A 24,696-nucleotide genomic window follows, 5' to 3' on the forward strand; every position below is an offset into this window, starting at 1 on the left:
AATGTTTTTTTTTCCCCTTTTCTCCTATAAGCATTTTGTGGCTCACCATTGCAGACACTGCATATCTTTGTAACCCACAAAGTCCCCATGTTAATAGTTGTTTGCTAGTTGTGGTCATTTAATTGAAAAAAGCTGGCACAGAGATATTACGGGTCCCAATAGGTCATTTTTGTATCAAGTATGGTGTTATTACCTTTGACTAAACCTCTTCCAAATCCAAATTTATTACAGTTCTTTAAATGCATTAATAACATATAAGAGGATAGACAGAAAGCTGGAGAAAAGATGTGTGTGGCCTTAAACATGCCAGTCGTCAAGAGTTCTGAGGGCTACTTGCCATGGCATGTCGCCAGTGGTGCATTTACAATTCCAGATGGCACAGCTCCTTTGGTGCTTGTTTCAGATTTGCTCTGGGACTGAGGCTCAAGAGGATGCTAGACCATGGCAGGAGTCCTCTTCCTTGCCGCTCTCAAAGTAGTTCCTAGAAGCCTCCATCTGCCCTCACCAATCAGACAGCTGCCCCAGCCTCTCTTGGGGATTGTGGACTCAGCACAATTGTTCCCTCCCCATGAGTTCCCAGGCATCTAGTTACCCCATACTACAGAGGCCAGTAAGGCTGAACTCCCTCATGTGACCTGTATGTGACTGGTCTCCTCAGACCCCAGGGCTTGGGCAAGTGTGGATGTGAATTCAGAGACACAGTAAATGAGGGTTGTGTGTTTCATCAGCTTGCCTGCCTTGACTTCTTTATTTTCTGTGAGAGTCTCTCTATTTAAAAAAAAATACATAACAAAACCAGGAGTTCCCATTGTGACTCAGTGGTAATGAACCCAACTAGTATCCATGAGGACTCAGGTTTGATCCCTGGCCTTGCTCAGTGGGTTTTAAAGGATCCTGCATTGCTGTGACTGTGGTGTACACTGGCAGCTGCAGCTCTGATTCAACCCCTAGCCTGGGAATCCATATGCTGCAGGTGCAGCCCTAAAAAGCAAAAACAGAACAAAACCCAACACAAAAACCTTTATTACCAAAATTCATACACACACACACAGAAAAAGATAGCGTAGTGAACCCCTTTGTCCCAAATCCAATTTTAACAGTTACCAGCATTTACCCATTTTGTTTTCTCCCCCTTCCCTTTTTCTTTTCTGTTTTCCTAGAGTATTTCAAAGCATATTCCAGATATCTGATTTAAACTATACACGTTAATATGTAGCTCTGGTACACACGGCATAAGTTTTCAAAAACCTAACAATACCTTTTTGTACCTAACAAATGTCATAATGATTGCGTGCCCTGTCCAGATTCAGTTTTCCCTAATTGTTTTACAAATGTCCACAAACACCTGGACAGTTTAAATCAGGATCCAAAGAAGATGCACCTGTTTCATTTGGCTGACCCAACCTTAAGCCTCTTTTAATCAGTTACAGATATTCCTCCTGTTTTTTATTATATTTATTTGTTGAAGGAAGCAGATCACTGTCCTGAAAAAAATGTCCACATTATATATTTGACCTATTGCATCTTCATTGTGCTGTTTGACATGTTCCTCTCTCCTCCATACTTCCTGTAAATCAGTGGTTCCCTCCAAAGATATAATGAGATTCAGGTTCAGTTGTATCACATCAGGAGGCATCACAACTTTTATTGATGTCAGGGTTGATGGGTGATTCAGATATGATCAGCCTGTTTCATCCATTATGCAGTTTTCCCTCTACCTTTTAACTTAATAGTTACAGTAACTTAATAATCACTATCTACATCCATTAGCAGTTACAGACTGGAGATTCTCAAGTCAACCATTCTTTCTGCATTTATTAGCTATTCTGTATCACAGAACTTAACATTATCTACTGTTTGGTTACTCCGAAATACAGTTCTTACAAGAAAAGCAGCATAAAAGCGCCTTTCCATTGATTCATCAATTTTTAGAATATTGAATTGCCCCAGCAAACTTCCAAAAGTGACCAATGAGGCTTATTTGTTGTCGAATATTATTATAAACACTTAAGGTTTTACATATTTCATAGGCATAAGCCCACTGTAGTCAAAATATCCCATCTTTCATCAATGGAAGTCCCTTCTAGTTGCCTCTGGCCATCTTTTAATGTAATTCCCCTAGTCTTTCCTGGCAGGATAAGTCACTCCAGGCTCCTGGCCTAAATTTGGCATTAGCTCTTTCTACAAGGAATTCTGGTTCCTTTCTTTTTATGTAAAGACCACAGTCTGGGCACTAGGAGCAGATTACATCTTAAAATGGTTGTGTTCATGTTGGAATAACACCCCCAACTTCCTGGACATCTCTTTGTTCCTGCTTTTCATGGGCATTTGGTTCCACCTGGACACTCCTCCCTGGGTACCCACCAGTGCTCACCTCCCCTCCATCCAGACCCTGCTTCCTCTTCTGGTCCATCCATCCTTCTCTTCTAATTCGGATGCCCTCACTCATCTTTGAGCTTCTAAGACACCAGCATGGAGAATACTTCCCTACTGCTAAAGAATGGTGCTACATTCCTTTTTTTCACAGACTGTTTTTTACTTATGTATTTATTCTTCTTAAAGAGAGTTAACCTCCTGTTGCTATCCAAGCCTTTGGGGCAAATCTAGACTCTTAACCCAGGACAACAGTGCTTTGAAACACCATGGAAATTGTCAGCCCAGTCACCCTATCTGGGGACGCATCTTAAAACCGACTGTCCCCTCAGGTGTGTGTGTTTTCCTGGGAATCATGGGTGGTTGCATGTTGAAATTTTTAACTAGAGTTTCTGGGTAATGAAAAAGTGTTAGAAGTTAGTTTATCTCTTTTTTTAGGCCATATACCCATTTGAACATGAGATGAAAACTAGGAAACTTCTCTCTAGAAAAATGCACATGCACACAAAATTTTATAGACAATTCCATGGTCTCCAAGGACTTCAGACTATCTTGGAGTTGAATTTGTTTTCACAGACCAGGCCCTGATTTGCGCTGGCTTCTTGGAGGCAGCAAGATTTGGAGCTGGGACAGCAGTCTGGACAGAATAGTACAAAGCTGGAATCAGAGGACTGGCTTTCACTTACTTCACTGAACTTTGTTCATTCCTTGGTCTAGAACTACTCCTGGTGCCAGTCTGTGAACTGCTTGCTGTTATCCTATGATATCATCTGTGTAGACATTGAGAGTAGGCATTTCAAAACATACATAGCAGAGCTCCCTGGTGGCTCAGTGGATTAAGGATCCGGTGTTGTCACTGCTGTGGCTTTGATTACTGCTGTGGCTGTGGTTTGATCCATAGCACAGGAACTTCTGCATGCTGCAGGTGTGGCCAAAAACAAACACAAAAACAAACATATATAGCAATTTGCCCTTGCCACATCTAAGCACATGGCCAGGGGCATGGTCTCACTGAACAAGGTGTAAACCACTGCAGGTGCTGTTGAGTGCACCTGGTAAGCTACATGTGGCTTGTCATGTGACTAGGACTCCATATTAGTCCTCGGCAACTTGGAAATGAAACACCAAAGCAAACATTGGTTCTTCATCTAAGATAGTCTGAGGAACAGCAGCAGTGAAACCCGAAATGCCTTTGCACAGCCTGCTGTTGTGTTGTTTTCGCCTGTCTTCCTCCGTCATCTGCCTCTATCAAGCTGACCTAGAAGAGGGCACACAGTAGGGGCTTAGTAAATCTTTGCTGAAAGAAGACAGAGCAGAGCAAAACTACTCTCCAAAGAGAGAAGCCACATTCTTTCCCTAATGATACCCTGCAGAAAAAGAATTTGGATGATCCCTCAGGAGTTGAGGTTGCCTGTATGAGGAAAATATGATAGAAAATAAATTATAAGCAGTCATTCTTCACTGAAGGTCTCCTAGAACATGGAGTAAGTAGAGTGACATCAAGTAGCAGGTCCTCACTGTGGATGTTGTGAATTTTCGGATGGTTTGTATTTCAGTGTACAGACGCTATGAATGAACAAGCCATGGTAACAAGAAAATGGTGATCCATTTTCAGGGCAGAAAAGCTGCCCTGCAGTAGAGCGGTCTCAAGTATAATAAAACTAACAGTGGGAAGAAATTTATTTAATCTTTAGAATAAGATTTTATAAATGAAAGGAAAAAAAAGATACAGTTTTTCCCTTCCTATCATCTCTTTCTACCTTCCCTGAGGATCTGGCATTAGTAAAATCCACTCTTTGAAGGAATCCAAAATCTTGTCTTTCAAAAGTGAGCTCATGGAAAGTCACCTTGAGCTCTCACGACTCCTGGAAGCCTGAGAACTGACAAACCTAAATAGAACCCTGCCCTCCCCACCCCACCTTCCCTCCCCCCGCCCCACAACATCCCCTGGCCCCAGTAGAGCCCACTCCACATTCCCAGCATACCTTGGTCCGCTCTGCAGCCACCCTGACACGGCACCGCACATCTGTGGCACAAACGAACTGCTGAGGGGACCGTGTGGGCTCCTGGTCACCCGCTGTCTCACTTACCAGAGAAAGGGATGTTACCTCAGAACAACTTCTCAGATTCTGTGGAGCCAGTTCCTGCCTAAGACAACCTACCTTCCTACCTTCCTTCCTCCCTCCCTTCCTTCCTTCCATCTTTTTCTGAGTAGAATCAGAAATAGTATCCACTAATAGCAGGAGAAGAAAAAAATAGAGAATGCCTCATAGCCGATGAAATCAGCAGTAGATGATGTATGGGTCTGTGTGGCAGAAAGTGACCGGTTTATGTTTATCAACAATTGTTAAGTAAACTGGAAAGTTCTGGAAATAATTTTACTTGTTAACATCCCTTCAGAGTCATACAGGCTGCTTGCTCTATCTCCTGAAAAGAAAGATGGAGGAAAAAAAAAAAAAAATTACTCTCCCAACCATGCACAGAGCACTAAGGGGATAAGGAGCTTGTCCATAGAATGTGGGCCCAGAAAATACACAATCCCTCAAGTATGATATGACCTTTGTCTCCGCAAATAAAAAGACTGATAACCCCAGGTGTCACCACCCCATTTTTTAAACACATACATCACAAAGGGCTCCGCTGAGTGACTATTTTCAAGTACCAACGAATTTCTTGACATGGAGGAAAAGAAGCAGCATCACACCCTGCACACGTGAAGGGGGGCGAACTGGGGCTGTGTGGGGTTTTGGTCACCCCTGTGGTTCTCCAAGACTGTCTACCAGTAAACATTCCCTGCACCAATGCCCTGACTTGTGTGTGGGAGTTTTATGGCTACTGATAGTGGCATGATTATGGTAACCATTTGTAGAGCACTTCTGTGTACCAGGCATGGGCTAAGCCCTTTGTATTAGTGGATTTTTAAAAACCTCCGCAAGAGCCCTAAGCGATAAGTGTTTTTATTATTCCGTTTTGTAAGTAAGGAAACGACATACTCAGATCATGTCTCTCATAAGGAGCCAAGCTGAGAACCAGGTCTGTCTAACTTCTCAGTCTCAACAATCACACTGGCCTTTAAGGGTGAGTTTGCATATTTGCTTATTTTTGCTTTTGTCCTAAAAGTTGAAAAGAAAGGCTCCTTTGCACCTTGGCTAGAAAGATCCCAAACCACTTTTATCCTCAGACTCACATAAGCCACCAGAGGGAATGGAAACGGACCACTGCACTATCACTGAAAGGTAATAATTAATGGAAAAGGTGTCATTTAAAGAGGTCAGTGACTTGAAGTGTATGTTTCTTTTGGATTAACTTTTCTAACCTCTTTAAATAACGCGTTGGTATCAGCACAGACCGAAAAGAATGCAAACAGACCTGAACGGTTTACACCTCTGGGAAAAAAAATATGAAAATAAAGCTGTTCTTGTAGGCTTAAAGGACTCTTACACTCTTTTTCTGTGATAATTGTGATAATTACCACTTTTTGTGGGCCTTTTTTTTTTTTTAAATGCCAAGCAAGTGCTTGTCTTTAATCCCCAAAGATGGGGATTGTCTCAGTTTTTATAATTGAAGAAACAAAGACTCCATGAGGTGACGTTCTAGCTCTGTATAGAAACTTAGGAAGACTTTTCCTCCATGAAACTGAGCATATTCCAAATACACAACAGAAGTAGCAAAAAAGAAAAAGAAAAAAAAGAAATTGCACAGATTGATAACCACTTCCAAGGAATCTATACAAAACACCCTCTCACTAGTCACAAACACTGGAGAAACAAACAATACCTCCTGTGGTATGGGTCATTGTCATAGGTGGTCATGTCATAGACACAGCAATTAAGACAGTCAGGTCCACGCTTGATTTGAAAATTGGCTGGACAGGACTGGACACCCTGAGTGTAACCTGTAAAATACTCTCCACAAAGACTTGGAAAGGCTACTTGTACCTCCCCAGGCTGCAATCGTCCTGCCAAGGGCCAGTGCCCAGCTGTGGACCCTCTTTGTGGGTAGCAAACCTGATCCTCCCCAGGAAGTTCAGTGGCCAAGGGCTGGACATATTGACCTCAAATCCAGGAGCCCAGCATCAGGACCTCTCTCCCCAGCAGCATCACCTGGGATGAGTTAAGTTCTCTGGACCTGAATCTCACTGACTTAGTTCTCAGCAACACAGCATGAAAGTCATGCTAGACATTTGTACAGATGGGGCTGAGCTCCTTAAAAGACCACATGAACTATCTGGGTTATTTTGAAGCAGGAAATGTGTCTGTTAAGGGAGAGAGAGTACAGCCACTGGTAAGCCATAGATTTCTTCCATTCTATGACCTTCCTTTCTCTGCACCCTTAAAGACTTGGCTAGAACTTAGGTTATTTATTTCTACTTGTGAGACTACTTCGCTTGGAGTTCATTGATGATTCATGCCCTCACACACACCTTTGGAAAGCAGAGTGGGCCCTGCCAGTTGATAGTCAACTTGTGGCTTAAACCTGCTGGTCCAAAGAGTCCCTCTAAGAGGTACCTTTAAATTCGTTTAGAGCGAGGGCTGGGGTGGAGGCAGCATGCCTGGGTGTCACTTCCACCAGTCCACCAAGGGTCATATGGAGCCTCTGTGACAGTTGACCTGTTGATCACAACTCGTACCTTTAGGATCTTCTTAAACATCTCTCCCCCTCTCCTCCCTCTCTTTTTCCTTGTTTCTTCATCTCCTCACCTTTTTTATTCTCTCTTTAATCTCTCTTTCCCTTTGCACTTTCCTTCTCAGCCCTCAGTTGGTTTTACTCAACTGCTGTATGCATAAATCCAGTAAGTAACCATGAAAAGACCAGTGCCAACTGCAAAGTGGCAGTACAGCCTCAGCTTGGAAAACACTGGGGAAAATAAATATAAGTCCTCACAGACTTAAGAAGAGATGCTAGAAAGATGGGATTTCATGTGAGATGTAGTTTACAATGAGAATTCTGCTATAGAGAAAGAATTTTCCCCCTGATATGGTCTGAATAATGTATACCAAAGGCCAAGAAATTATATATAATTAGTCTGGGCAATGTATAATTTCCATTTGATTATATATATTAAAGTGATTAAGCAACTTCAATTTTTCACTAGTAAATATCTGCCTTCTTTGTTCAATTCTGGGTCTGTAATGACTGTATCAAGTGAAGGACTCCTTCAGAACGGACAGGAGCAAAAGTCTGAATGCTTTAACCAAGCTCAGTTGACTGATACCTGTGAATCTGGGAGAGAACATGAAGCTAGCTATGTGAGACGAAGAAACTGAAGGGAGATTGATAACCAGTCTAAAACCATCATGTAATTTTTGCATGGCTTCCAGTAAGAAAATTGAGTAAAGTAGTGTGGCTGGAAAGCCATATAGTTAAAGAAAATTTACTCAATAAAGTATATGACATTGGCAGTATGTTTAATATTGCTTAGAATAAAATTTTTGACATTTCAGGTTTTAATTAATGACTCGTATTTACTTTTTGTACAGTCCTTCTATATGTTTATTAGCACATATTTATATAAGAGGTTTTTCCTCTTCCAATTAGAGGATAGATTTCATCCTTTATCTTTGCAGGTAGCTGATCCAAGACATTTTTATGTAAATGGATTAATTAATTGGTAGCCTTCATTTGAAACTTAAAAAGAAAGTAATCCTTTTTGAGAGGCATTAACTGTTTTTTAAAGCCATAAACAATTCTTTACTTAAGCACCTTGTCACACAATTAGAAATTGTTTGACAGCGGTAATCATAATAAAATGCATTCCCCCTTTACCACATCACCCTTTTTTCAACGTGATTAAAAGAACTCATTCATTAAAAGGCTGTGCAGCAACTTCATGTATAAAAATCACATTTTTGAGAAACTCAATGGTACATATTGACGAAACTTTTGAACAAATGCCATCGCAAGCTCAGTTTCCTATATAGCCTTTGTGAGTAGGCATCTAGCTACAAAAATGTACTGAATTCAAGGCAAGGCAGCTACACCTGGCTTTCTTTGAGAGCCCTTAAGCCCCTCTGCCTTCCAGCCCTATGATTTATGCAAATCAGAAAGCTCTGGCGGTCTCCACTTCCTGGCCGGGCCAGCATAATCCACTTCCTTTGGGTTCATGTGACCATGCAAATTTGAGCACTCCTGAATAGTCCCAGAGGGGCTGTGCCTCTCATTATTCCTGCCCCATTCTCTGCGCAGTGCAAGCATTCAGACTATGAATGGACAAGGGTTTAATTACTCACCACATCTGTCAGATCAGATTCGACTTGAGAATGAAGAGAATCCCAGACAAGCCCAGTCGTTTCTTTGCAATGTTCTTCACGGCCGAGGTCATCCAGCTCTGTCTTCTAGGGAATATTTTCCACTCCTTGTTTCATGACCCTTCTGGAAAATAACAACTCCAGCTTTTGGAGATCCATTACCGAGCCTTTCACATTGTGTGTGGCCTTTACAAATGTTAATTAATCTTCCTGATGATGCACTGAGCCTCAGGGAGCCCTTTATTCCCCCAGGGCTACTGATGACCAATATGAATGCCAGAAAGTTTTCCTTACTGTTTCCTGACCTACATGCTCCCCCTTCTCTGTGCTTTGCTTCCTCCCCCTCCTCCAAGCATGTCTCCCACATGACAGATTGACTGCTCACATTACCAGGTCAGCCAGAGTTTGACTTGGTAGAGGCAGAGGGTCCCCAAGTAGAGGATATACCTATGAGGAATAAGGTTCTTGCAAATTAAACATTCCCAAGGCCTGCAGCCCAAGGAAAATGGTGCATAAAGACAGGTAGGAAGGAGGGTTCCTTCAGAACCAAGGTTGATTACCCTCCATGCATGGGCACCAGCAGGCCCGCCCTCTCTGTGATAGTATTCTTTGGGTTTAAGAGGCCATTCTGGGCACGTACGACTATGGACTGCCATAGTGTTTGGCAGGGATGGGGTGGGGGGGTGGTTTTATTTTCTTTGTTTTTCCTTTTTATCTTTTATTGAATTGGGCTAGAATTCACGTACCACAAAATTAACCATGTTTACGAGGATTATTCAGTGATAACTCAGTACATTCACAATGCTATGTAACCATCCCCTCTTTCTAGTTCCAAACATTTTCATCCCTCAAAAAGAAACCCCTGTGGCCACAAAGTAGCCACTCCTCATGCCCCGCTAGCCTCCGTCTCTGTGGATTTACTGGCTCTGGGTCTTTCTTAGATGTAGAATCACATACTATGTGACCTTTTACGACTGGCTTCCTTCTTTTAGCACAGTTTGGAGGTTTGCCATTAGTGCTTTACTATGCCATTTCGGGGGGCGGGGAGGGGGAGTGTTTGGCATTCTTACTCCATCAAAATTATTCTTCACAAGTTCTGTCTTGGATAATGACGTTGCCAACCTAAGGAAGTCTGAGAATCACCTTGGCCCCCCACCTCCTCTCTCACTCCTGCTGCAGTCTTTACAAGTGTTCTTTCGCCTGTGTTGCCTGCACATCTGAAATACCTCAAATAGGTTCTCATTTATGCTCTTACTGCTCCTGCCCCTTTTCAGATACCCGTCATTCCCCAGCTGGTCTTTCTCAAGAAAGGGTCTCTGACCACCGTGCCCACTCACTCTCTCCCACGCCTTTCTGCAGTCCGTTTCCTGTCCCTAAAACGCCTTCCTCTCCCCTCCACTCCTCCTTCTCACTCTATTGCATTTTACTTTCTCACCTTCCCTGGTCTGCCAGTCAAAATGAATGCCTCCTTTCTTTCTAATCCCATGGCTTTTTACTTATAATACTTGTCACAGCCGAATACTTGTCTTTAATAAGGGTTCTTTGTCAAGCTCTGTCCTTTCCCCCTAAACTTAGATCTTTTGGAGGGCAGAAAGCGTCTTTTACTCACGTGGTCGAATCTCTAGCATCAACCACTGTGTAGATCCTCAGGAAATATTTTGTCAAATAATTTGATTTTTTTTTTCCTCCCAAAAAAGTATGGGCTTGTAAGGAACCCTAAGTTATGGAGAGAACCAGCCTGATGCAAAGTAACAAGGACTAGCATTTAAAATAGTAACTATTTTGGAGTTCCCATTGTGGCTCAGCAGGTTGAACCCAACTAGTATTCATGAGGATGCCGTTCGATCCCTGGCCTCACCCAGTGGGTTAAGGATCTGGTGTTGTCGTGAGCTGTGGTGTAGGTTGCAGACGTCGCCGTAGATTATAGATGTGGCTCAGATCCTGCATTGCTGTGACTGTGGCGTAGGCCAGCAGCTGCAGCTCCTATTCGACCTCTAGCCTGGGAACTTCTTTATGCTGCAGGTGTGGCCCTAAAGATCAAAAAGTAAAATAAAATAAAAATAAAAAATAAAACAGTAGCTATTTTGCTCTTCTGTTGAATTCAGAGTTACAGTGATTTATCAGTTTCATTTAGCAGAAAATGCAACTTTGCCTTTTTTTCCTTCTCAGATTATGTTCTTCATTATAAATCTCAAGAGTTTTATATGCAGTTGCCAAAAATCTTCTTTTTGACAAATTGCACAGGAGGCATTTTGGGATTGTGTGATAGAGTGGATTGAATTTAAGCCAAGTTTTGTACCCTGATAGCTCTCAAAACAAAAATACAGATGTAGGGCTACTCAAAAATTTATCTACTTATTTTATCCCAACCCTCCAAATTCATTGTCTTTAAGAACAATCAATTGGATTCTTTTTAAATTAAATGCCAAATAAACGATGCAAATAAAACAATTTTGTTTGCTGAGAAGTAATTGAAAATCTGCAACTAATTACAAATTGGCAAGCTCTGAACTTGCAAATAGCTAAAACCCTCTGCTGATGCATTGTTTACAGCTGGGTTCAAAACTGGTTTCCTTACACCAGCCTTCCACAAGTTATTAATCAATACTTTGCCAAGTTCTATACCTCACCTTCAAAAAATGGTAATAAACTTTTAATTTTCAATATGGGCTTCATAAATAAGGCTTTTAAAAACTAGAGGAGGAGGTGTAATTGGTTAGAACACACAAAGCCTGTTCTTGAGTTAACATGAGTTGGCTTTGGGTTTAAATACCCTCTTCTTCCCTGGCTGCTCAGGAATCCTGCAATTCGGTTGAAATTAATATTCCATCAGTCTGGTCACTGAGTCCTGTATAGCACTCCAGTGATGTATTACAAGACCTTTGTACTTGAAATTCTGGAGAAAAGCAACATATTCATGGACCGCAGGGAGAGAGGGATCAACTCATTTGATTTACCATTGCTACAAGCAGGTAAAGTCGATTTACAAATGACTGTATTCCGAGTGGTGGTTTAAAATAAATACATATTTTTTCATATATACACACGTGCTTTCTGATGCTTCCATGCCTCTCAGACTCCATCCCCTGCTGTTCTTTCTCTCCCAGCTGACCCACCTCCACTCTTGTGCAGGCTTTGTCTTTGCTCTTCTGTTCTTGGAATGTTCTTCCTCCAGGTCCTCACTTGGCCAGCTGCTTCTTTTCCTTCAGGTTTCCATTTAATGTCCATCTGCACAAAGGCATTCTCTGTCCTCTTCACAACATCTTGTACTTTTTTCTCTTTCTTCATTCATTTACTTACTTGATTATTGTGAGATGCCTCCATTGGGTTGTCAATTATATAAGGACAGGCACCTTGTTTATGTTGTTTGTGACTCTAACTGTGGTCTCTGGAGTAGTGCCTCACACATGGTAAGTTCTCAATAAGTATTGGATGGATGGATGGATGGATGGATGGGCGGGTGTTTAGGTGAATGGTTAAAAGGACAGGTGGGAGGGTAGATGGATGTTTGGCTAGATTAAAGCGATGAATAAAGGAATAGTGATGTTGGTTGGGACAAGCAGCAGAGTTAGGACAGAAATTGAGTGCTAGGAAGGGCATGATTCTAAAAGCATCTTCTTTGATAAGAAACCAACGCCTCTTCTAAATTCCAAAATTAGAGACGTCTTCCCAAATTGGGTACATTCAGAAGATATGGTGAGAAACACTACATAATGAATTCTCTTCGACTTTGACAAGGGCTGTTCTATTAAAAAAATCATTAGACCTATCTCTGTGGCCCCAAAGTCTTGACCCAGGATCAATGGGTGGAGATTACTGGAATATATATTGTAGCTTAAAATAAGAGCACTTTCTCACTGAGAGAGCTGCCCTGGGTGGAAGGTGGGTAGTGAGATGATGTGTATAAACAGTGCCTGACTACTTAGCAAGGATGCTTATCACCGGGGATATCATCAGATGTGCTGTGGTCCTAGCTGACTCATCTGGGTTCTTACTACCCTGAAGCTCTGTGATTCTGTCATGATCAAAGGAGATGTCTGCTCCATAGTTGACAATTATTTTTTAAAGGAGAAATTCCAATGAGATTTGGATTATTCATTTTGTCCCATAAGGAGATAACTAAAAAATGATTCAAAAAATGAACTGAAAGGAAATGTCCCTCACAGAATAATGAGGCTGAATTCTCAAAGTTTTCCCCTCATCTTCTGTTCCCTGGGATGCCTGGGACAGGGGCCTGCGGTATTTTAGGTACATTGTGAGCGAGGAGCCTGCATTCCCAGGGGGTGGCAAGGACGGCACGTAAGGTCTCCATCCAGCTCTGTGATCTTAAGGCAAAGCCTCTATGTGTGAAGCGCAGTGGTGCCTCCAAAATAGAACACAAGCACTCCATCCATGTGAAGATGACTGTCAAGGTCACTGAGACCCACAGCGATCTGGCAAATTAAAGCTGTCTGTGGCTGCCTTTCCTTTCAGGACATACTTCTGGAGATCAAAAAAAAAAAATTTTTTTTTCTTTATAAATTGATGATTTTCTGTTGCTGAGTCACTTTTCTTGCAGCTCTTTTTGCTTTTCCTATTTACTGTTGGCCTGATACCAACAGGAGCCATAGCACTGATGTGTTCCAGCAGATGTGAGGGAGGCAGTTCTCCTGCCCAAGGGGGCAGATATAGGCCTGGGCGTGAGACCCTCCTGCGAGTCCACAAACGTCCAGAGGAATGTTCTGTCTGGTTAATGAACTTCGGGTTATTCACTGCACCACAGTCCGGTTGTTTCCCTTGCCAATTGCCGGGGTGATTGGAATACGGAGAATGGAGTGGAGAATGGAAGCCGAGTTTAGCTTCCTCACCTGGATCCTAGCCAGGCTGATTCATTGTCTTATGGGGGAGGCTTCCGTCAGGCCACATGCAAAGCAGAGTGGTCCCTGGCAAAATGGCCAGGATGTTCCCTCTGTCTGCACCTCCTTCATCCAGGGAGAGCTGACTCACCTTGCAAGGCCCAGCTTAAATCTTACCTTCTCTTTGGAGCTCTCCCAAACTCTCAGGCAGAATCACCATTCTTCCCTATGGGGCTCCTCACTGCCCCTTTATCAGTTCACAGGATAAATTATTCTGTGCAGACTTGGCTCCTCCTAGGCCGAGGCCAAGACTGAGAGGAAGCTGTGAGATCCTTGAGGGCAGGCGTTGTTTCCTTCTTTATATCTACAGGATTCACCACGCTTCCCAGCACACAGTAGGTCCTCCAAGAAGGCCTGATATATTGGGAGGAAATGACTAGGTACCTGAGGTATTAAAGGACTTAATATTTTGTGGGTAGAGAGGAATCAAGACACACAAAATTCAATGTGCAGCTCATCTTTTGTCCCCAGTACAAGCTAGTTAAACAGTGACAGTTTCTTCCTCTCATGAACCACCTGGATCTTAATGGTTATTTTCTTACCAGGTTGTTGAGTTTACAAGATGACAGAACTGTGTTTACCTTGGACTTGGGGCTGTCCTCTAGCAGCTTTCAGCAGAGCCGCAAGAGGCAAGTTATGGCATTGTGGGCAAAAAGCCAGTGGGGAAAGCCTTGGGGGGAAAGCCCTCGAGGATAAGAAATGCTTTGTCATCTGGCCCCTGAGGCTTATGGACTTAAGCAGTGACCTAGCTGAGTGATCCCAGAGCGAGGCCTCAACATGTTCCAAGGCCTGAACTGCTCTGAACGGGCTCTGGATTCCCAGTGATGCACGAAGCCTCTCAGGGTCAGGGGCCACCAAACTGCCAGTCAGGCAGAGCAGGTGGAATGTCGCACAGCTGCGCCTCTGGCTGCATTTCCCAACACCTCCCTACCCCACAATGATCAGTCGTTGGCATGCTGTTTCTGCCACCTTGTCATCTCAATGGCTTGTCTGGGGTCTCGATGGCTGTGCGTGTGGAGAGCCTGTCCCAGCCCTCTTTTCTCAGGACAAGCTAGACTGCACTTCCTCTGGCCTTATCAAACCCCTTGTTTCCAAAATTGTTACTTAGCCACTTGGGAAGCTGAAGTCGATTCCTCCTCCCCCGCCCCGCCCCCCTGCCGCCCCGCAGCATCCTCCCAGCTGAAAGTAATGAGAAAAACACTTGACCATGGCGTGATGTCCATCCTTCTCATTCTCCCCAGTCTACCATGATTTAGAGGGTTAAGCCTGTAGAATTTTGTCAGCTGCGTTTTGAACTGTTGGTGGTAGTTTGACCATTTCTGCTTCAAGCCCAGCTTAAAGGAACATATGGCCCCAGATTCTTCAGTGCTGCAGATATGGGCCTTTCCCATGTTAAGAGACTTAACAGATGAAATATGGTTTTCTGTACCTCTTTTCATTGACTGTCAAAATAACAAGTAATGTCTTGTCTTTCAACAGAGACGCTCTTTTTGCTCAGCTATTCAATGAAGAATGTGCCGTTGTCTTTGCTGTAGATTTTTATTTTATTTGTAAATTGTGCGTGCTGCATGCCACGGAATACTGAAAAGCCATACACCCCGGCTTGTTAGCTGACACACAGTATGTGTGATTACAAATTGTTTGAATAACAGTGGACTATTGAACTGCCATCCAGATGTGAGTGGCGTTAACTGTGGGAATGTCCACAAAGAAGGATTCTCTTTTGGGTTGCTGGGTCCAAGCCCCCAGAAAGGGGAAACATAAGCGTGGAAGCTACTCAAATAGAACAATAGCTATAAGTGGCTCCTCAGAAGCAAAATTAATCATTTTTTAAAAAATTATACATTGCAACTAAGATCAAATTTGTTGTCCCTAAGTAAATCAGGCAAAGAAAATGCCAAACAGCAATGAAAGAAGTTTGGGCTTTGAATGGCCTTTACAAGTGGTTTAGTCATTTTATATTTTTTAATGTCTAGAATTCAGAACGTTGTAGATTCAAGATAAGACCCTGATCATCCCAAGTTTCTGAGCTGGCTCCTCGGGTGCTTTGTGTTTCCGTCACTCCCTTCCCTCTTGCCTGCTGCACAGGAGGGCACGTGGTTGGTGCAGTGGTTGGTGTTCATAGTTCTAGCTAGGAGAAAGCAACACAGAAATCCCCTGTAAACATTTTCTTTCAAATATTGGAACCACATTGAGATACCACTTCACACCCAGCAGGATGGCTAAAATATAAAAGATGGACAATAACAAGTGTCGACAAGGACATGGAAACATCACAACCCTCATACACTGCTTATGACAAAGCAAAATGGTGTGGGCCACTTTGTCAGGCAGTTGGGCGTTGCCAGTCCTGGGCATACATGTCCAAGAGGATCGACAATGTACGTTCACATTAAAACCTGCACGTGAATGTTCAGAGCAGCATTATGCATGGGAGACAAAAAAGTAAAAACAACCCACTGTCCATCGTGATGAATGGATAAGTAAAATCCAGTATATTCTTTGGCCATAAAAAGGAATAAAGTACCAATACAACCTGGATGAACCTTAGAAACATGCTATGTGAAAGAAGCCAGGCACAAAAGACTGTATTATATGAATCCATGTGTATGAAATGTCCAGACAGGCAAATCTGTAGAGACAGAAAGTGGATTAGTGGTTGCCTAGGGCTGGAGGGGTTGAAGGGAAATGGAGAGTGACGGCTAATGGGTATGGGGTTTCTTGTTGGAGTGATGAAAATTGTCTAAAACTAATTGTGATGATGCTTGTACAACTTGGTGAATATACTAGAAACTGTTGAATTTTATAATTTCAATGGGTAAATTGCATGGTATATGAGTAATGCCTCAATAAAAGTGTCAAAAATGAAGGCAAAATAAAGACATTTTCAGGTAAAAATTTTGTAAGGTATTTCAAGGTGATTTTTTTTTAAGAGAATCATGCCTCAAATTAGGATGTCTTCAAAAACCACCTATCTGGATTTTTTTTTTTTTCAGCATGAAGAGAAGGGGAAATAGTTTTAAATTTAGTAGCTGATATTCTTTTTTTCCCTCTGGAATGAAAGATCTGTTACTTGTTCAACAGCGTCAATGCTTTCTATCTCCACTTGAAATCTACAAGCAGTAAGTTGGTACCCAGCCATCAAATACCTAGATTTACCTTTGTGTGATAAAACTCCCTTTAGCAATGCATATTGGAATGTAAAGTTTTGAACCTATTTTGAATTCTGTCGCAAGCAATTTAAAAAAAAAAAATTTTTTTTCCATCATGAAATGTCAACCAAGTCTTAGGAAACAAAGAAACGAATAGGAAATCCTCTCTAGATTTTGTTCGCACTCCAGCTCTCTATAGTTTAATCTAAAGAAAAATGTGGAATTTCCTGCAGAGTGATTAATAGGCCCGTGTGGTGACATACAGGAACTCTGAGCTTGACCTGGCAGGTAAAGGCTAACTGGTATGTTAAGTTGATTACACAATTTCCTCTAAATAAGTTGACAAGTGGTTTGCACAGTTGCCTTGACTTTTGCCCTTATAAATGCACACTTATAAATGACTTGCTTTTTCAGCTAAAGCAATCCTTATTTTAGATGTGACACGTGTTAAGTAAACAGCCTGATAGGCAACCCCAGCCTCCTAACCTTCATAGCCAGGTCAGATTAGCAGAGTTGCCAGGGAACATGGGTTGGGGGAGCCTGAACTTGGCTTTGAGATATGGCTGTGTTTGTAGGGCATGAGAAACCCTCCTTCCAGTTTTCCTCCTCCCAGTATGGTGAAGTAGACTGGTGGGTTCCAGAGGAGGATTCCACAAATGGCTTGAAATATTCCAGGAGGAGAGGCTGCTGAATGGCTTGCAGTAAATGACAATGGGTTTATCTCTAGTGTTTTATACAGATCTCCTTTCAGGATGTCAGGTCTGTCAGAAAACACAGCCTCTGGGACTTCTTCAAAAAATATCCTGGAGAAAGGGTTTCCGGTCAGCATTTCTATTCTATGATCATATTCCCAGGAAGAAAATATAGTCCTTTTATAGTTGAGAGAATATAGTTTATTGAGATATTTTTATTTACAGATATACTGCTTCTTTCTCTTTAAGGGGAAAGTTACAAAAAGCCATTGTAAAAGAACAGGAAATGTTGCCTTCAGATGATAAATCAAAATGCTGCTTAGGAAAATAACTGGTTATTTGTAGATTTATAAGTCAGGCGCCTTTATTGAACTTAATATATCCTGATTTGATAAGCGAAAAGAGGTTTGCTAACATTGTTGATTTAGCTGGAACCTATTTGTGTGTGTGTGTGTGTGTGTGTGTGTGTGTGTGTGTGTGTGTGTGTGTGTGTCTTCCTGAATGAGTTAAACATTTGGAAAATGAATTGATTTTTATTTGTATATACAAAGATAATACCATTTATGCACTCCAGGTCCAGAATATGACAAGCCTTGAGCTCATCTGGAAAATAGAACATTATTAGGACTCAGAGGTTAAATTTACAATCCCACCATCAGGTCCATGAACGTTCCTCTGAAACAATGTGCAGACCCATTATAAATCATCTTCATTTACTTTAACTCTTACATAAGATGAAACTTGCCAGTCTGAAAATGTCTCCTACTTGCCACAGATGACTCTCTGCGAAATCCTTTTATTTCATTATTTCGTTCAGTCATCCATAGGTATTTGTAAACAGGATTGCCATCCACCTTCTGGCTGGCTGTGTGCTTGGGCAAAGGACTGGGGCTAATCTGTCCTGCCATGGGGTTCTCCTTGAAACCTGTCAATACTCAGTAACCATTAACCATTAGCAACAACATCCTGGTTGCATGTTTCTGAGCCAGGTCACTTCCTTCCCAGCTGGCCATCGCCCTGTCAGGCGTACTCCTGAGTCGGGGGGCCTGGGGAAGGGATTTTTCACACTCAATCCTCTCTGTTTGTAGCAAGTTAGGATCCTCTGAGGTTTGGCTTTCATCTCAGCATGGCAGTCCCAAGACGCATGAATTTCCCACCACGATGGACCAGTCTGGAAGTTTCTGCTGCCTCTCAAATTTATCTCAACAGAGTAGCCGATAAAAATAGAGTTAATACTCTGTTATATATGTTTTAATAAAAAATTTCAGAAATTAAAAAAGTACTGAAGGAGTTCCCATCGTGGCACAGTGGTTAACGAATCCAACTAGGAACCATGAGGTTGTGGGTTCGGTTCCTGGCCTTGCTCAGTGGGTTAAGGATCCGGCATTGCCGTGAGCTGTGGTGTAGGTCGCAGATGTGGCTCGGATCCTGTGTTGCTGTGGCTCTGGTGTAGGCCGGTGGCTACAGCTCCGATTAGACCCCTAGCCTGGGAACCTCCATACGCCGCAGGAGCGGCTCAGGAAATGGCAAAAAAAAAAAAAAGTAGTGGAATTAAAAAGTAGGTCCTAACATAATGAACATGCTTCTTCCCACCACAAGCTTAAGAATTAAGATTTTACAAATACAAATGAATCCCCCATTCCACCTCTGGAGAAGTTTATAAGACCAAGTGTGCGGCACCTTGAAGAAATCCAGACGAAATGTTGGGAGCTGCCCCGAGAGGAAAGAGAGATGGCACACTTATGGCAGGAAAATGCACTTTTGTTGGGAATTTTTTTATATTCCAGATACTTAAAGCATAAGAAATTTCCAATTTTCAATTATTTCCAAATTTCAAAGGTGACACTTTTATGTGATTAGCCTCATAGCAGAGAGACAAATACCCAATGCAAATTATAAGAAGAAACCAAGGTCCAGCTCTCATCTTATCTTGTCTATCTAAATCATTAGCCTGGACTCAGAATTGGCTTCACTGCCTTAATTCTTGACCCTTTCCAATCCAACCTCCACTTTCACCATGACTATGTGTGTGTGTGTTCTTTTTTATAAGAAACTTTATGTGCAGTCATAATTTAATTATGTACAAGAAGTATGATTTCCAAAAACCCAAGTCCAAATACAGAAGTGTAGCTTTTCATGTCCTTAAGATTCTACTGTCCACAAATATGGTTCTTTAATGTATTTCTTACCCAACATTTCTATGTATCAGTCTAATATACCCCATTGACCTCAGCCTTAAATTTTAAAGCTAATTTGGAGTTCCCATTGTGGCTCAGTGATAACCAACATGACTAGTATCCACCAGGATGTGGGTTCCATCCATGACCTCGCTCGGTGGGTTAAGTATCCAGCGTTGCCGTGAGCTATGGTGTGGGTTGCAGATGCGGCTCAGATCCCATGTTGCTGTGGCATAGGCCAGCAGCTACAGCTCTGATTTGACCCCTAGCCTGGGAACCTCCATATGCTGCAGGAGTGGCCCTAAAAAGACAAAAAAAAAAAAAAAAAAAAAATTACAGCGTCTTCAATTTAAATGGTTAAGTCTAGTAAAGCTTCTTCATAGTTCAGTGTTAGTAATGTCATGTAAGTTTTTAAGATTGTTGTCAAATGGGAACGTCCCTCACTTTTTTTCCAGATATGGAGCTATAAGATGTTGATTTTTTTCCCACAGACTCAGCTTCTGGCTCCGCACATTTCTTTCTCTACCTTCCACATACCTCCAGTGCTGGCTGTCCTAAGCCATGTTCATATCACATATGACCTCTGGCCCTGCCCCTTCATGTCCCAACACAAGAGGAGTTGGCCATCTCTAGCCCAGAACAGCTAGCAATAACTTACCCAAACATGGCAATTGGTAGAACATGTAAACATACCCCCCTACCTTCAGAGTAAATTATCCCTAACTCAGCTTTTCCTTAGCTACATCCCCAAAATACCCATGGCCACTCCAGTGCTACCCAACACGAGAGAGAGTAGGAGGCAGGAGTCCCAATGGATGGCAGTTAATTTGTCTTATATTATAAATTGTATAAGATATCTGACCAAGGGAACATATTTCTACAGCCTCTCCTAGGGCCTTAGAAGAAGCCCAAACATGTGAAAGACTGACCCTGAAGGCTGAGCGGGAGCTGAGAAGATGCATTCAATTCTGGAAACTTGATCGAGGTCACTCCAATAACAAGTGACAGAGCTAGGATTTGAAACCGGTCTATAGAGACCAAACTCTTAGCTATGAAATTATGTTAGCTCACGTCTTATTTCACAAAACCTCTCCCTTCCCTGGCCCAGCTTAGCGCCCAGCATTTCGCCATTGGTCAGCATTTGCTACACGCACACGCAGACGCACGCACGCACACACAAAGGGCATCCAAATCTCAAAACAGATTTGCTGTATTCCTGGGGCACCCTTGAGCCAACTTCTCTCAAGACTCTGGAATTCCAGTTCCCTGGTGGCACAGTGGGTTAAGGGTCCAGCGTTGTCACTGCACTGGCTCAGGTTGCTGCTGTGGTGCAGGTTCAGTCCCTTGCCCGGGAACTTATACATGTCATAGGTGCAGCCAAAAGCGAAAACAAAACAAAATAAAAAGACTCTGGAATTCAACCTCTATTTGAAACAAGCTCTATCATGACATAGGATTTCCAATAGCTCTGTGTCAGACAAATCCACTGCCTCTTCTCCACCCATGTTCTAAAATTCATGCTGTTCCTTGACTAGCTAGGAATATCTCTCAGGGTGCTCCAAGGGGTGATAAATATAGTGCCGTCCTTGTACGTTTATTCTGGTGTCCCTAAGAGGCACGTTTCGGAAGTGGCGGGACAGTCCTCATTGCGGGGGGGGGGTGGGGGGAGACAGCCAGCAGGGCCCTGCTGTCCATGCCCTGGCACCTGCAGAAGAAAGGCTTTCTCTGATAAACTCTCCGATGTCTGTGACCCACGGTTGTGCACATGGGCGGAACTCTCTCTCACCGAACAAGTGTGTTTGCCAAATCAGGGGGTGAAGTATCTTGCAAGTCCACTTGTTCCAGAAGAAAGACAGGATAAGGGAAGTGGCAGAAGCAGTGATAGGAAAGGAGTTTTTCACACGAACAAGTGTGAGCTGATAAGCCTGACCTGTAAGGCAAATGTTGAGGGTCCTAAGTAGGCCTCTCAGGCCAAAATTAGCTGAGCAAATTTGATTTGGCTTTCCATTTTTATAATGGAAAAAAATTCCAAGGAAGAAAGAAAACTCAGCCTCTGTTCCCAGCACGAATGTCAGATTTGACTGCTTATCTCCTGGATTTTCCTACTAAATAAGTCAATGGAATCACTTTCTAATATGCCTGAACTGTAAGGTGATGTGATAAAAATATAGTAGTAATTATATTTCAGTCCTTACTGTGCTCTGATCCCTGGGCTGAGTGCATTTACGTTGTTTATTTCCTTGGATCCTTGTAAGAACCCTGTGAGGTCAGGAGTTCCCGTCGTGGCACAGCGGAAACGAATCTGACTAGGAACCATGAGGTTGCGGGTTTGATCCCTGGCCTCACTCAGTGGGTTAAGGATCCAACATTGCCGTGAGCTGTGGTGTAGGTCACAGATGCAGCTCGAATCCTGCATTGCTGTGGCTGTGGCGGAGGCCGGCAGCTGTAGCTCCAATTAGACGCCTAGCCTGGGAACCTCCATATGCCATGGGTGCAGCCCTAAAGAGCAAAAACAAACAAACAAACACACAAACAAAACAAAAAACAAAAAACAAAAAAGAACCCCATGAGGTTGTCTCAGTGGACAGGTGAAGAAAATGAGAGATTCAGATATTTACTCAGCTCAGCCCCACAGCCAGCAGATGTTGGAGGCCAGATTTGAACCAGGGCAGCCAGATATGGGAGCCCGCACACTTTATCTGCTGTTAAGCACAGAGAGGTCCATCGGCATCTTGTTTCCATCTCCCTGCTCAGGGATCATTCTCTCTCTAGACAGTTCCCATAATAGGGGGAGAACTTTGAGAAACTCTGAATATTACTCTAGAATACGTATAAAGCAAGCAAGGATTATTTTTATAATCTACCACAAGTACCTTTATTAGCTTTACTTTTTTTTCTCTTAGGGTGCCTAGAATAAAACTTAAGAATGTTGGTGAATGGGTAAAATAAGTATTTATTGACCTCCGAAAGGCTTGATGTTTGGTTTGCTTAGTTCTTCTCCACCCCTGTTTGGAGGCCAGAGCTGTGTAAAAAGCAACCCTCAGCAAGGGTTAAGGAGAACATGGCTGTTTCTTCTGGCAAATTCAGGTTCCTGTGACGTTTCTAAGGTCACAGCGCTGCTGCTTGGGGGCTGCCACAGGGCTCCCTGTGTGTTACCCATTTGTACCTAAAAACCCCACCAGGAAATTTGTGAAACGTTCTCAGGGAAGGCAGCCATGTTCACCTGGTCCAGGTGTAGGCACAGTAGGTTCTGGGGGAGCATCAGCCCGGGCCTTGTAGTCGCATTGGAGAGGAAGTTCTAGGTCAAGGCCAAGATGATGAGAAGGCACCTCAGGGGGTTCTCGTCTTGGCTCAGTGGTTGAGGAATCCGACTAGGAACCATGAGGTTGCGGTTTGGTCCCTGACCTTGCCCAGAGGGTTAAGGATACAGCGTTGCCTTAACCTGTGGTGTAGGTCGCTGACACGGCTCGGATCCCAAGTTGCTGAGGCTCTGGTGTAGGCCAGTAGCTACAGCTCCGATTTGACCCCTAGCCTGGGAACCTCCATATGCCACGGGAGTGGCCCTAGAAAAGGCAAAATAAATAAGTAAATAAATAAAATTTAGAAGAAAAAAAAAAAAAGGAGGCACCTCAGGAGAATATGTGCTCCAACCCTCATTTCACAGAAGGCGAAACCAAGATCCAGGGAGAGGATGGAACCTGATGCTTGTCATGGTGGAACCAGCCCTGGGCTTCCTGCTTAAGACGTTCCTTCTCCCATGGGCTGCTGATGTGCCCACCACAGGGCAGCTTCACCCAAGCAGACAGGAACCTTCCACGGCACACGCTAAACACTTCATGTCTGTTTAGTCATCCAGTGATGTGATTTGAGGTTCCCCTTCAGAACTGTGCTGAGGAGACCGACTGCCAAGAGAGGCTCTGCCTTCTTTTCCTCACGTGGTTAGATTCTCAGTCTATAACAATGAAAGAGCTATTTAAATAAACTCTTTATTTTATTCCTACAGTTGGCGACTCAGCTACAGTAATATGTGTTATCATATGACCTGGGTCAATCAAGTTTTCTCCAGACTTATATTCCTCAGCAGAGATGCAGGGATACTGCATGAGTTGTTTTTTTTTTTAATTTTTTAGTATAGTTGATTTACAGTGTTCTATTTCTGCTGTACAGCAAAGTGACCCAGTTATACATATATATACATTCTTTTTTCCCATTTTCCTCCATCGTGTTCTATCACAAGTGATCAGATATAGTTCCCTGTGCTCTATAGCAGAATCTCATTGTTTATCCACTCCAAATGCAATAGTTTGTATCTACTAACCCCAACCTACAAGTCCCTCCCACTTCCTCCCCCTCCTTCTTGGCAACCACAGATCTGTTCTCCATGTCCATGAGTTCTTTTTCTGTAGATAGGTTCATTTGTGCTGTATATCAGATTCCAGATATGTGATATCATATAGTATTTGTCTTTCTCCTCCTGACATTTCATTTAGCATAAGAGTCTCTAGTTCCATCCATGGTGCTGCAAATGGCATTATTTTGTTCTTTTTTATGGCTGAGTAGTATTCCATTGTGTATACGTACCACGTCGTCTTAATCCATTCATTTGTCAATGGATACTTAGGTTGTTTCCTTGTCTTGGCTATTGTGAATAGCGACAATAAGTTCTTTACTGCCTGTTCCAAAGGCAAGAGGTGCCCTGGGTGACGAGACACACACAAGTATTTCACACATACAAGTATTTCACACAAATGACAACTGTCACTCTCTTTCTCTCTGAGGTACTTTGTTTAACCAAATATACTTAGAAAGAGTTGGGGAAAATCAAAGTATAGTTCACATTGATCCACCTTTGCCAATTGTCTATTTTTTTTAAGAAAATGATTTCATCTTATATGAAATCATCTTCAAATACATTCTTCTCAAAACTTTGAAGCAGGAGCTCCTGTTGTGGCTCAGCAGGTTAAGAACCCAACCAGGCTCCACAAGGATGCGGCTTCAATCCCTGGCCTCATTCAGTGGGTTAAGGATCTGATGTTGCCACAAGCTGTGGCATAGGTTGCAAATGCAGCTCCGATCTCGCATTGCTATGGCTGTAGTGTAGGCCAGCAGCTGCAGCTCCTATTCAGCCCCTAGCCTGGGAACTTCCAGTATGCCACAGG

The 24,696-nt window shown here is 42.9% G+C and overlaps 1 protein-coding gene and 1 long non-coding RNA gene across 9 annotated transcripts in view; one reads left to right on the plus strand and one right to left on the minus strand.

Moving 5' to 3' along the window:
* Positions 1 to 24,696, plus strand: part of VTI1A (vesicle transport through interaction with t-SNAREs 1A) — a 368,523-nt gene that overhangs the window by 272,283 nt on the left and 71,544 nt on the right. The window lies entirely within an intron of this gene.
* LOC146397061 (uncharacterized) lies at positions 1,006 to 8,911 on the minus strand. Its single transcript, XR_014826228.1, has 2 exons — positions 8,604 to 8,911; positions 1,006 to 3,631 (listed from the first exon to the last, which is right to left on the minus strand). It is a non-coding gene; the product is annotated as an uncharacterized LOC146397061 (long non-coding RNA).

This window comes from Sus scrofa, chromosome 14, assembly GCF_054392235.1.
Source record: "Sus scrofa isolate SSC_HxYL_T2T_F1_AM1 chromosome 14, Sscrofa_HxYL_maternal_Yorkshire_Landrace_v2.0, whole genome shotgun sequence".
NCBI lineage: Eukaryota > Metazoa > Chordata > Mammalia > Artiodactyla > Suidae > Sus > Sus scrofa.